The following is a 14,636-nucleotide window of genomic DNA, read 5'->3' as shown; positions in this document are numbered from 1 at the left end:
AAAGCTGGCTACAAAACATGGCCTGATTCCATTGTTATGTTTTAAACACACATATACGCACAAGGAAGAAAAACTGCAAGGACATGTGTTAACAGTGGTTACAGATTTAGAGTGATTTTTTGTTTTATTTTCACTGTACTTTTCACATTTTCTGCATCAAAGCAATTTTTATTTTGTACAAAGAGAAAGAGTGTTATAACCAAAAAAAGTGATCAAGACACAACCCTGTATTTCTGGCTGTAAGTGGTAGAAATTTTTATCTAATAGAAACTCATTTCTACTATGAATCAATTATAGCCAATATTCAAAATGACACTGACTCTTGCACTAGAGCCATAGGTCTCAATCCTGGCTACATGTTATTATCACCTGGGGAGCTTCAACCAACCAGCCAACCAAACAACAATACAAAAACAAGGTCTGGTTCCCACCCCCCACCCCGCCGCAAAAAAACGCAAAAAACCCTGGGCACTGGGAATTTTAAAAAGCTCCTCAGAGTTGAGAACCACTGCGAAGTACGGATGGAAGGATATTCATAGTCAGTTCATTCCTGAAAACGATTCCTACATTGTCTGTTTTAGTTATAAAACCTTATGGTTATATATTTTGGGTTGTTTATGAAAGTACAGTTTTTAAAGTTCTCCCACCATCATTTAGTTTTATTTATTTATTTTTTTGGCCATGCCGCATGGCTTGCGGGACCTTATTCCCTGACCAGGGCTTGAACCCGGGCCCCAGCAGTGAGAGTGCTGGGTCCTAACCACTGGACTGCCGGGAAGTTCCTCCACCATCATTTTATTTAACAATATTTAACAAACATTTATTGAGCATCTAGACTATTTGTTCCCTGTGAGTCTCACAATAACCCAGGAGGTCAGTAGGAGAGGTATTAAGTCCATTACACAGAGGGGATAGCTCAGATCCCACAGTTCCTTAGGGAAAGGGCTCAAATCTGTGTTCCCAGAAGCAAAGCCAGTGTTCTTCCTGTCATCACATTGCTCCTAGTGTTCCACATTTATGTTAAGTTTAGAGAAGGCACTTTTTTTAAAATAATTAATTAATTAATTTATTTTTGCGCGGGCCTCTCACTGTTGCAGCCTCTCTTGTTGTGGAGCACAGGCTCCAGACACGCAGGCTCAGTAGTTGTCGCTCACGGGCTTAGTTGCTCGGCGGCATGTGGGATCTTCCCAGACCAGGGCACAAACCCTCGTCCCCTGCATCGGCAGGCGGACTCTCAACCACTGCGTCACCAGGGAAGCCCGAGAAGGCACTTTTCTAGTTCATTCGTTCTTTTTCTTTATACATCTCAAGCATACTTAGAATGTTTACAACTGAGGGATGTGCAAGAGTCTTCCTTTACACTACTTTGAAAATTAGGCAGTGTCAGCTCAGAAATTTCTGAGGACCAGTCTTATAATCATCATTTTGTTGCCAGAGCTGGCACCAGATCCTTGCTCAAAACTCACCAATCCCCACCTTTAACAGGAGTTAATATAAATCTTTAAATCACAGAGTCTGAAGATAAGAAAGGAAGCTATAGGAAGAGAAAAACAAAAACCAGATGGAACCAGCTGGAACCAAGATGGCAACGAATCTGACCCCCAACAGACCTTGAGTCTCATTATATGCTGATTTTACTACATTAGCATATTAAATGACACACTTACTGGTGGCCATAACTGGTGGAAGTCAAGGACCAAAAAAGGATAAAAAGAGGGTGTCACCCCACTCCCTCAGAAAGACCTGTCCCTTTCCTGGAAAACTAATGCATATGCTTCCCCATCATCAGCCTCACTTCTCCTCCCTCTGTCTTCACTCTTTAAAATCAAATCCCTCTCCCCAGGTGGGCGAGACTACTATATTCCCACTTCTCCATTCTCTGGCCATTGAATAAAGCTTGTGCTGCTTTAATCTCGGCTTTGGTTTCATTTTTGGCTGCACCAACCCTAACAGAAAAAGAACCTTCCCCACCAAAGCAGAGGGCCATGGCTGGACTAGGGTCTGAGCAGGGGTCCATAAGATTTAATTTGTTAGGGAGGGTGGGAGGGAGGGAGACGCAAGAGGGAAGAGATATGGGAACATATGTATATGTATAACTGATTCACTTTGTTATAAAGTAGAAACTAACACACCATTGTAAAGCAATTATACCCCAATAAAGATGTTAAAAAAAAAAAAGACTTAATTTGTTAACCCTTTGGGGCTTAGGTGCTAAGGGGTTCAGAGCTTCCGGATCTGGCAATGTAAGACTGAGTAAGAAAGCTAGAGACTTGGTGTGACATTTCCTAGCTGAATCTGGATTTTAGCAATAGTGTCCTACAAGAAGAGGCCACTGGAACCAGCTGTAATTTACCTGCTGTCAAATGATTCTGCCCTTTGTAAAATGCAAATTGTTTGAAAGACTCTTTCTCTGAATATTTTAGCTGTTGACTTCCACTGTACCTTCACAATATAAATGTATGTCTTATTATGTGAAATTATTCACATGACTGGTACACTTTGGGAAGTAGGCGTGGTTTTAAAATAGTAAAGCATTTCACCAAGTATATTGAGAAAAAGAAAAAAAAGGAAAGAAAACAAGGTGAGGCTGTTTATACTAGATATCAAACTATTGTTTATGTTACTTGTGATTAAACCTGAATAATTTTTAATTGGAAATGGTCACAATGCTTTTCTAAATCCCAGCACTAAAAGAAACAACCAAATCTGACAAACTACAACCGCCCTGTTGGTGGTGAGGAAGTCAATGGCGGCCTTGGTTGCCCTTGGAGGCTGCTTGTTGACAGCCGTGCAGTTGCTGCCACCTCGTGGACAGTCCAGATAGCACAGCCAGGGAGGCGGCCTCAGCCACCCAGGGAACAAGGGCTCCACAGCCCAGCTAGTCAGTGACACTTTGATAATGCTTCAGCTGAGCTCACTTATTACCTTGGAAGACAAAGGGCCTGTGTGGTTTATTATGGATTTGTGGTGTTTATTAATCCACTACACTATTGTTTTATGATAGACAACCTAAGATTGAGGTCAATAAAGGACTCGGAACATGGACTCAATAATTTTGTTGGCTTGAGAACAAAGAAGAAAGTAAATAGTACCTGGATCCTCCAATAATTACTCCATCTTATAAATTACTGTTTTCTCTTATTCCAGCCCACAGTCTGTCATTCTAGAAAGTATGATATATTAATTTTTAGCTAAACAATATCCACAGGGAGTAATCAGAGTCGACACTGTACAGGTGTTTTCCCAGTGAAAAAGGTTACTGTTGGAATTATTTATAAACGACATGAGAACACTGAATATTAACGAAGTGATTTTCATCCATTTATTAAGTAGGTGGATTGGCAGGTGGATTCTTAACCACTGCACCACCAGGGAAGCCCCCACCATATTCATTTTGACAGGCTCCCCTGATCATTGGATTACATGCCTCTAAGCTCAGATGGCTGGGACTGCCGGTTAAATACAGGGCATCTCATGTGGCATTGGTTCTAATGCTTAGCCCACATAGATTAAAGTAGTACTGAGGTTACAGGTGGAAGAAATGGCACGCTAACTGGGGAGGTAAGAAATCTGGGTTCTGGAGTCAATCCTCTATTGACCCCCAAACTCTAAGAGACGAGAAGCCATTTTGTCCGTTCCTCTTCCTAACCATTTACCTGATTTAACTGTCAGGGAGGTTGAGAAGAAATAACCACTGACTGACTCCCTGGTTTGGGCTGGGAGTGCACAGTGGGATTTTTGAAAATACTTTTTTTTAAAATTATTATTACTGAAGTAAATAATCTTATGGAAATTTGGAAAATGGAAGGAAAAATGACTTTTAAGCCTACTAACCGAATCCATCTATTTCTCATCTGCACATTTTTACAGTTGCAATCATTTGAATCTAGTTTTATAACCTATAATAACAGATCATTTACTTTGTTGCTATATAATCTTCATAAATGATTTTTTTAAGACAAGTATTTTCATCTCCATTTTACAGTTGCACAAACTGATGCTCAGGAGACTGACTTACTAAAAGTCTCACAATTAGTAGGTGATAAAGCTGAGGACCATAAAGAAATTGCAGTTTATAATGCCTAAAATCTTGTAACTGTTACAAGGTTGTATTTACATATGTGGATATTTCTAGTAACCATTTACACATCAACATCCCATTATCTCTTGCCACGTGACAAACCACCCCAAAACTTAATGCCTTAAAACAATGACTGCATTTATTTTTCTCATGAATTTGTAATTTGGGCAGGGCTTGGCAGGGACAATTTGTCTTTGCTTCCCAGGGCATATCTGGGGTGGCTTGAGACTGGTGGCTGGGACCATCTGCAAACTCGCTTACTCACAGGTTGCCAGGTGATGCTGGCTGGGAGCCAGGACAGCAGCTGGGCTGTGGCCAGAACACCTCCACAGGGCCCTTCCATGTGACTGCTTGGCCGCCTACCACAGTGGTGGCTGGATTCCAAAGGCAAACATGCCAAGAGAAAAGAAACAAGGCAAAAGCTGCCTCTTCTTTTGTGATCATCTGAGAAGTCATACAGGATTGCTTCTGCCATGTTCTATTTGTTAGAAGCAAGTCACTGAGGCCAGCCACTTCCAAGGGAAGGGGAATTAGGCTGCATCTTTTGTTGGCAAGAATATCAAAGAATTTGTGGACATGTTTTAAGACCTCACAATCTGCCCATTGAACATGAATTATTTACATTTCCCCCTACATGTAAGATATACTTACTCACCTCTCTCTAGATCCCTAAAACATTGTACCTACGGTAGCATCAGGCTTGAGGTCCATGATCTGGACACGTAAATCAGGGCTAGGGGTGGCTGAGGCTCCTTGGGTCCCGTCCCCTGTGTGCAGCTTCTCCCAATCTGAAGACCTGTGAATCAAGAGACAAGCCGTCTGTCCACCACACCCAATACACGATGGCATGTCAAGCTATAGACACTTTTGTTCAAAAAGGAGAAAAATGGGAAGCACACGGCAGTCCCTGGTTCACAGCTGTTCTGAAATCCATCTGAGTGTGTGTTGCCAGTTCCTTGATGAGGACCCGGTCTTCCTTCCTGGAAGTTGTTCACCATAGCTGGACTCGATTCCACCCTTTGAGTCATTTTTCCTTTTCCACTAAAAGTAGTCCATCTTTGCAGCCAAGTAGTTCTCTTAGACTGCTTCGTGCCCTTTGGGAATTCAAAGGCCTGAATGTCCCTCTTGGTCTAAGCTGATTATAATTCTTAAAAAAAATTTTTTTTTTGTAGGCTTCTCATGAATCAATTTATAACCAACTCTATTTGGCAAAAGCCACACCCACCAATCTCATTTAGCCCTTCTCTACCTCAGTGTCTCCAAAGCTGCTGTCTGAGAACATCCTGATGCTTTGCAGGTCTTTTGTATGCTTGAAAGGGTCAAGGAAGCAACACCTTAAAACTTCCTGAGGTCTTAACAAAGAGTTTTATAGTCACACCCCTGACTTCACCTTGGGGCCGTGTTTCATGACAGGACTCTGGATTTGATCTTCACTTGGAAGCCATTTATTTTGCCATATGAAGAGGTGAGGAAGGAGAAACGGTTACTTCAAACCTAGCAATTCCTGCCTGCTATATATTTAACAGTTCTTTCTTTAGTTTCTCTCTCTTCTTGCGTTCTACTGTAGTCAGTAAGAATAACCAGGCAGCACATGCAAGGCTCTTCCTGAAAATCTCCTTAGATAGGTCATTTGCGTAATTTGGTATATTTTTAGTAAAAGGCGAAAGACTTATGCGTTCTGAAGAGGAACCAGAGTATTGGTATATTTTTTATCTTCCATGTTACCATATATGACACTGTTGCTAACTTTCTACCACTATATGACAGCTCCCAATAACATTTCCTCACTTTCCGGTCACCCCTAACCAATAACATCTTCAAGAACCATGAGGTTTTCTTTAACAGTCTCTTGAAGACCCTCCCAAATTCTGCCTGCTGTCCAGTCCTGAAGTCGTTGCTGTATGTTTTCAATTCTCATCGTGACACCAAAATCTGTTCCAGTTATCTGTTGCTACATAACAAACCACCCCAAACCTTCATGGCTTAAAACAGTAATGACATTTATTTGCTCATTAACCTACAATTTTGGAAGAACTTAGAGAAGACAGTTTCTCTCTGCTGTACTCAGTGTCAGCTGGGCTGGCTACAGGACCGGGGGCTAGAATAACCTGAAAACTCACTCACTCATTCACATGTCTGGTGGCTAATGTTTGGCTGTCCGCTGGGAGCTCATCTCTAACTGTTTTTGGAATACCTACACTTGACCTACATGTGACCTACACGTGAACTTTCCCTGCAACAGCTTGGCTTTGTCACTAAATGGTGAAGGGATTAGGCTCCAAGAGCAAGCATTCCAAGAGAGAGAGCCGGAGGGAAGTTTGTCTCCTCAGAAGTCACATAGTATTATTTCTGCCACATTCCATTCTTTAGGCGTGAGTCACTGAGTCTGGCCCATGTATAAGGGGAGGGGAATTGGACTCCACCTTTTCATGGGAACAGTGTCAAAGAATTTGAGGACTTGTTTTAAAACCACCAATAAAAACGTATTCTTAGCTCCATTTTACAGATGTAGAAGCTATAATTCAGAGAGACTGACTTGCTGAAGGTCTTACAATTAGTAAGTGATAAAGCTTGGAACCATAGAGTGTACTTTCCGTATTTAATTACATAATATGTAATGTACAATTGGTAAAGCATTATAATGCTACAACATTTTACTTAGGAAAGCAGAGCTGTAGATGTCTGAAGGAGAGGGAGGCAAGGTCCAGAAGCTTTCTAGAAGGCCTTTGCACACATAAAATACTCCAATAATGTTAGAAAATACACAGAGCACCAGTCCGTGCATGTAACATCTGCAAAGTCATCAAATGGCACATTTCTGGATTCATATGATCTCAATTATTAATTGAGTGAACATTAAGATGATCTCAGTTGAGCTTTTTCTAGTTTCTTAACATAAGGACCAGAACCCATCAGCCATATGGGTTATTAATCAAGGAACTTGATTATTTCTTGTGTGTAATGAAACAGGAATTTATTTTGCTGTTAGTGTTCTTTTAATGAATCAAACTGTCCTAATGGCCAGAAACATCTTCAGTCCTGACGTCAGAGCACCTAACTAGGTTCTACATTTCTACCAACCACCGTCTAGTTTGACGTACAGTACACTGGCTCCATATTCAGCTAAGATAACTGAGCACAGGGGAGCCCTTTAACATAACATTACATTGGGCTGTTTGGATTCTCATAAAGAGGGAATATGCTCACCAACTTTTGCCCAAAGTTATTTTTGGTCTCAAAGTGAAAGTCTGATTAGTGGTCAGTTTTCCTTGCTGAATGCCTCGTATTTCTTTTTCTCAGATGGCCTTTATTCATGTCTGTGTGTGTTTGCGTTTGAACATGAGTGCATGTCCTTATGTGAGCGTATTCCAACTAGTTTGTTTCTCAGTTGTTAATAACTGACAGGCCTTTGAATTTTCTTGGCAAGCACCTTATTGTGCAATGAGGAAAAACAATCAAATGAAGATATATTACAACCAATATAAAGTGCTGTGTCTAGCAATGTAACTAAGTATCTTCTGAGAAGTATAAAAACAACTTTCCCTGACCTATTATGTCCTTTATGATTATGGTTAGTCTGTGTAGTTTTTCTGAAACAAAACACCAGTTCCTACTGATTTGGGCACATGTTCCCTATATTGGTCAAAATCTATGATCTTACCCATTAGGTACAGTCTTTAATCTCCAAGGACAAAGATGTTTAGCTTAATCTCTCCCTCTCCTGCAGTAATTGCAAACACAATCAACATTGTTTGGTTCAGACTGTGGTTGCCTGAAAAGAATAATGTATTGTACTTCAAGGAAAACAAGGCATTTAGACAATCATGCTTAGGAATTTACCACCATGATCTGCAAGTTTCCCCGTTGCTTTGGCTCAGGGTTTCTCCCTTTTGCTCCCTTCCCCCAGGCTGTTCTGAGCCACGTGGGTTTGGTTTGGGTCCATCTCCAACTCTTTCCTCCATTTATCCCTTACCACGGTCTTGCCTTTTTGTTACAAGGAGACACCCACTTCCTCTCCTTTCTAGAGTCCTCCATATCTAGATTACAAAGTTTTACTCCACCCTTAAACCTTGAGAATTCTAGATAATTCTATTGCAGAAAAATGGAAATGGTGGTGTAAATTAAATTGAGTGCAAGTCTGTAAAATAACATAGACTCACAGCATTCCAGCATGAGCCTAGGTCAGTGCCTGCGCACACAGGAGAGCCTCAGTAAATAATTTTTTAAAATAACTTTATTTATTTATTTCTGGCTGTGTTGGGTCTTCTTTGCTGTGCGTGGGCTTTCTCTAGTTGCGGCGAGCAGGGTCTACTCTTTTTTGGGGTGCGCGGGCTTCTCATTGTGGTGGCTTCTCTTGTTGCAGAGCACAGGCTCTAGGTGTGCGGGCTTCAGTAGCTGTGGCACGTGGGCTTCAGTAGTTGTGGCATGCAGACTCAGTAGTTGTAGCCCACAGGCTCTAGAGCGCAGGTTCAGTAGTTGTGGCGCACGGGCTGAGTTGCTCTGTGGCATGTGGATCTTCCTGGACCAGGGCTCAAACCCGTGTCTCCCGCATTGGCAGGCGGATTCTTAACCACGCGCCACCAGGGAAGCCCCAATAAATAATTACTGAGTCAATAAGAAGGGTCTGTTTTTGGAGAGGATAGAGATCAAGGAACTTTTTCTAGGCTACACTCCTGGACGATGATAGCGTTCTTACCAGAATCCAGATCTTCCTGTTTTGTCCAGTTCTCACGCTTCTACACTGCCCAGATTCCAGTAATTTGCATTACCTTCGGAAACTTTCAACATTTATGCCTCTGGGGATCTGGGAGATCAACAGTGCTGCAAAGCACGAGGATCCTTGGGCCATTCTGGTGTCTGACCAAGTTGGGTTTTTAGCAGATGCTTTGGTGCCTCTTTCCTGATGTTAACAAAGCATTTATTTTGATTTTAAAAATATTGTCTTTGATTTCTTGTTAAATTAGACTAAACCAAGATTTGGATGATGTCAACCAGGCAGATGGATTTCTAATAAAACATAATTTTAAGTACTTGTAAATGTTTATCTTAGTACAAAAGTAATGCATGTTAATTATAGGAAATACACATAGAACAAAAAGAGGTAAATTTTAAATGCCCATTATCCTACTCTGACCCAAAGAGAACCATTATTAACTAATTAACTATTCGGTATATTATGCTTTCAGTTATGTATATATGCATATATATACACACACACATATATATGCACATTCACATTTACAAATTGTTTCATATATTATTTTACTTAACAATATTTTTCCATATTGTTAAGTATTCACCTACAACACAATTTTTGACATAATGTTTTTATAGCATAACATTGTATTTGTCCATTCTATTGGACACTGTTTCCAAAGACAAGAAATCTTTAAAGAAGATCTGCCATACAGATAGTCATGACAAGAATGATTCTCGGTCTCCATTTGCACCTGCTTCCAATCCAGTGCTCTGGAAATACGAGAACGCAGCGGCCATGCACTGGGTTGCCTCTGGGAGCAAGGATCCAGCAGATGGCCAGAGGAAAACGGCTCTCAACCACCGATGCTCTGGGCTCCTCTTCTCGTCCTCCTTGAAGGAGGACCAGAGATTTTCACAACCTACAGATCTTGTGGGCTCCCTTCTTGAAATCAATCAAGTATTTGTACTTGGGAAGATCATGAACCCAAGAAATGAACAGGGAGTGGGGAGAACAACTTTATACATTTAATATAATTATGGAGGGTGGAAATAGAATTTTTAAAGTCTTTTTAATGAAGCAAAGAAACATGTATGCAGGGTTTTTTTGTTGTTGTTGTTTTTGTTTGTTTTTTATTTTTGGCTGTGTTGGGTCTTCATTGCTGCGCACGGGCTTTCTCTAGTTGCGGTGAGCGGGGCTACTCTTCGTTGTGGTGCGCGGGCTTCTCATTGCGGTGGCTTCTCTTGTTGGAGAGCACAGGCTCTAGGCGTGCGGGCTTTAGTAGTTGTGGCTCGCGGGCTCTAGAGCACAGGCTCAGTAGTTGTGGTGCATGGGCTTAGTTGCTCCGCAGCATGTGGGATCCTCCCTGGACCAGGGCTTGAATCCGTGTCCCCTGCATTGGCGGGCACATTCTTAACCATTGCGCCACCAGGGAAGCCCACATGTATGCAGTTTTGCATGCTGATTTAAACTGACAAACTGCAGGTTAGGGAGACGTGTGTGTGTGTGTGTGTTTGTGTGTGTGTGTATGAGAGAGAGAGACAGAGACAGACAGACAGACAGACAGAGACAGAAAATGGGAGTGGAAGGCTAGGTAAGGAAAGAATGATTTTCTGTCTCGTGGGAACTGAATCTTAATCACCACTCCACACTCTTGCACACACTTGAGTTGTGTTTGTACTTTTGCTCTCCCTGGGATGAATAAAGTCACACTTAAAAGTTGTCACTACTCCCCTTGCCTCAGCCCTCTTTTACTTTCCTTCCTCCTTCCTATCTTGCCACGTGTTAGTGTGAATGGCTTTTGATGAGAGAAAAACAGAAGGGTTAGGGCACAGAGAAACTAGGGAGGTAAGACACTAAGAAAAAAGGTCACTGAGGACTTCTCTGGTGGCGCAGTGGTAAGAATCCGCCTGCCAATGCAGGGGACACAGGTTCGATCCCTGGTCCGGGAAGATCCCACATGCCAAGGAGCAACTAAGCCCGTGAGCCACAACTACTGAGCCTGAGCCCTAGAGCCCGTGAGCCACAACTACTGAGCCCGTGTGCCACAACTACTAAAGCCCACATGCCTAGAGCTCATGCTCCGAAACAAGAGAAGCCACCGCAATGAGAAGCCCATGTACCGCAACGAAGAGAAGCCCTGGCTCACTGCAACTAGAGAAAGCCCGCACGCAGCAATGAAGACCCAACAACGAAGACCCAACGCAGCCAAAAAAAAAAAAAAAAAGGCCAGTGAGCCAGGAAGGGAAGTTTAATTCAGCCTAGGACCAACCCCACAATCCCACTGTCCAGGCACAGAGGGAAGCAGCTCTCAGCAATTCTGCGGCCCCGCCGCAGCTTCTCTTTCCCACCACCGGCCATCTCTCTTGCTACCTGCTTCTCTCGGTGATTAACCCTTCATAAACATTCAACATCTATCTATCTATCTGGCCCTACCATAAGCCTGGGGGTGCAAATTCAAACTCTCTACACTTACAGAAATCAGGAAGGGAGAGCCAAAGAGCAACAGGTACAGTCTGATAAGAAGGGCTCGTGGCAGGAGCAGGGTTCTTTGAATGCTCTGAGGAGAAATGCTCCACCCAGACCAAGGGGTAGTGGGACCAGGAGCACAGGAGAGGAGAGGGAGCCAGAGAGGGGTTTTCCTAGGTGATGCCTGATTCGAGTTTTAGACGAGATGCTGAGTTTCGCAAGGCGCAGAAGGTGGGGCAATGTTTGGTCTGTTGCCAGCTCCCGACCATCTTGTAAGCTATTTCAGGGAGGCACTTGGTCCTAAGCCTCGCAGGCAACCACTACTTAAAGCAGTTAATTTGCCGTATCAATGTAGTATTGTAAACCAGAATAGAATTGCAGAGACTATTATGCTATACAATAGGACCTAACGTACTGTGTGTACTTCACACACTAGTAACCAGTATTAGCTTCACAAGATCTTTTCCACCCGTTTTCACCTCTGCTTCCCTCTTCTACTTCACAATCTGTTTTTTTCTGAAAAGAGATATGATTTCTGTACTAAGGAGGGAAATTAACTTATCCCAAAAACATCACCTGGGACAAGATCTATATGCTTTTCTCAAATGGATATTAGATGATATTATGCAATTAATTTATTTTTAGGAGATGCAAGCTGAAGTATCTCTGGGTAAAGTCTTATGTTTGCAACTTACCTTAAAAACTATGGTGGGGAAGGAGACTGGGAGAGACACAGAGAAAGAGAGAGAAAGTAAATGTGGGAAATGCAAAATGTAAATCATTATAGAGGATATATGTGTTTATTATACTATTTTTCAATTATTCTACAGTTTAAAATTAAAAAATAAAAAGTTGGGAAAATACAAATGGGTTACTCACTTGGAACAAAGTACTGAATTGGTCAGTAGTAGATTCCTTTCAGAGTCCATGTAAAAAATGCCTTTGCCTTCACATGGTGCATATCACCTCATGAACCTATCTCTGTACATATTTGTTTTGTCTGTATTCCCATCTCTAAGTGTCAAGCTGCCAGAATACAATCTCATATTCAGAATTTTTCTCTTGTCCAGTGGCACAAACCTAGATGTTCAGACATTTTAAGTGGTGAACACAATCACTTAATATTACCTTACAATTCTTACCTTATAACGAAGGTCAAACTCGTCTTAATTGCAAGGTGTTTAAAGCAGGTATGTTTTCTACAGCATTTAATTAAGTGAGCATTAAATCTAAGTGGATGACAAGCAAGGTCTGGATTTGGCAAGAAGTTGTAAGGGCACCTTGAATAAGGCGGTCCTCTGATCAGCTTTTCCCAAAGCAAAGCAGTCATTCTGCAGCTGTTCCATTAAAACAAACAAACAAACAAACAAGACCTTTCTGGTCAAAATCAGTTAGTAAAATACTGCACATTATATTGTCTGTCTTGGAGATTCATATTATATATTAGCAATTAAAAGTGTTGCAAAGTTCTAGTTTCTAGTAATGGAGGAGTAGCTTCTATTGGATAAATGCTTCCACAGATAACAACTAAAAGTTCTGGAAAAAATATTTTTTAAAAACTACCTGAAAGGACTTCCCTGGTGGCGCAGTGGTTGAGAGTCCGCCTGCCGATGCAGGGGACACGGGTTCGTGCCCCGGTCTGGGAAGATCCCACATGCCGCAGAGTGGCTGGGCCCGTGAGCCATGGCCGCTGAGCCTACGCATCCGGAGCCTGTGCTCTGCAATAGGAGAAGCCACAACAGTGAGAGGCCCACGTACTGCAAAACAAAACAAAACAAAACAAAAACAAAACAAAAAAACAAACAAACAAAAAAAACTACCTGAAGACACTGGAAAGCAATGAAAACCAGACAGAAATTGGAGTACAGCCTATGTTTGTAAAAAGGGAATGGCACTAGATAAGTTTCCATTTTTAGCTTTTTTGCTGAGGGAAGGCCCTGGTCTCTGTAAAGCAAGGAGGCTGAAACTCAACAGAAAACTCCGTTTTACTTGGTTGAAGAACCAGAGGACAAAATTCAGTGTGACCACAGGAGCTTGAAAGAAGGGGGAGGATCCTGGGAAGAATAGAGCCTATAAGGGAGAGCCTTAAATTCTACACATAAACTCTACTCACATCTTTGGCTGCCCTTGAACTATATATGCATGGGTAGATTCCAAGCAACTCACCTAAGCTAAAAGAATTGAGCAGAAACTTCAGCTGCTGCTTGCTGCAAGATAAATAGTGTATAGTGTCAGTCTGACCAAGTTAACTGCCTATTAAAACAAAAGGTCAATATTCTTTAGAGGAATATAACAGAACACAGAGTCTCTTCAACCATTCACAATGTCTAGGATACAATAAAAATTGGTAGACATACAAAGAAATACCTAAATGTGTCCAAATTCAAGAGAAAAGGCAATCAATGGGAACTCATTTCAAAATGATCAAGACATTGGTATTAGTAAACAAAGATTATAAAGTGGCTATTGTAGTTATGCTCAGGGATAGAAATGGAAACATGCTTGTAATAAATGGACAAAGAAATTCATGCCAATACACATCACAATCAAACTTCCAAAAACAAAAGACAAAGGAAAAATCTTGAAAGCAACAAGAGAGAAAACAACCTGACCTATAAGGGAAAAACAATTTAAATGACCACAGATTTCTCATCAGAAACCTTAGAGGCCAGAAAGGAATGCGGTAACATTTTCCAAGTGCTGAAAGAAAAAACTGTCAACCCAGAATTCAATATTCACTGGGAATATCCTTCAAGAATTAAGAGGAAATAAAGTCATTCTCAGACAAAGGAAAACTAAGAGAATGTGTTGCCAGCAGACATACCCTAAAAGAAAGGTTAAAGAGTGTTTTCTAAAAAGAAAGTAATCTTGGAACATCAGGAAGGAAAGACTAACAGTGGAGAGAGTAAATATGTAGGGTAAATACAATAGATTTCCTCCTAATCTTGGGTCTTCTAAACTTTGTTTGATGGCTGAATCAAAAATTATAATACTGAGGGCTTCCCTGGTGGCACAGTGGTTAAGAATCCGCCTGCGAATGCAGGGGACACAGGTTCGAGCCCTGGTCCAGGAAGATCCCACATGCCGTGGAGCAACTAAGCCCGTGCACCACAACTACTGAGCCTGCGCTCTAGAGCCGGCGAGCCACAACTACTGAGCCCACAACTACTGAGCCCACGTGCCATGACTACCGAAGCCCATGCGCCTAGAGCCCGTGCTCTGCAACAAGAGAAGCCACTGCAATGAGAAGCCTGCACGCCACAATGAAGAGTAGACCCCGCTCACCGCAACTAGAGAAAGACCGTGCACAGCAACGAAGACCCAATGCAGCTAAAAATAAAATAAATAAATAAATATATTTTAAAAAATTATAATACTGTCTGATGTGAT

General features: G+C 41.8%; 1 long non-coding RNA gene across 4 annotated transcripts in view; it reads right to left on the bottom strand.

Moving 5' to 3' along the window:
- The window catches only part of LOC117200496 (uncharacterized), a 36,028-nt gene that overhangs the window by 16,934 nt on the left and 4,458 nt on the right, over nt 1-14,636 (bottom strand). For 3 of the 4 annotated variants that reach the window (XR_007478410.1, XR_007478408.1, XR_007478411.1), the window contains exon 3: nt 3,093-12,964. This is a non-coding gene — a long non-coding RNA (uncharacterized LOC117200496). The remainder of the gene's footprint in view (nt 1-3,092; nt 12,965-14,636) is intronic. The other variant, XR_007478409.1, reaches the window with a different exon arrangement.

Source organism: Orcinus orca, chromosome 7 (assembly GCF_937001465.1).
Source record: "Orcinus orca chromosome 7, mOrcOrc1.1, whole genome shotgun sequence".
Classification (NCBI taxonomy): domain Eukaryota; kingdom Metazoa; phylum Chordata; class Mammalia; order Artiodactyla; family Delphinidae; genus Orcinus; species Orcinus orca.
The sequence above is the reverse complement of the archived record's forward strand: the minus strand, read 5'-3'. Positions and strand labels throughout refer to the sequence as shown.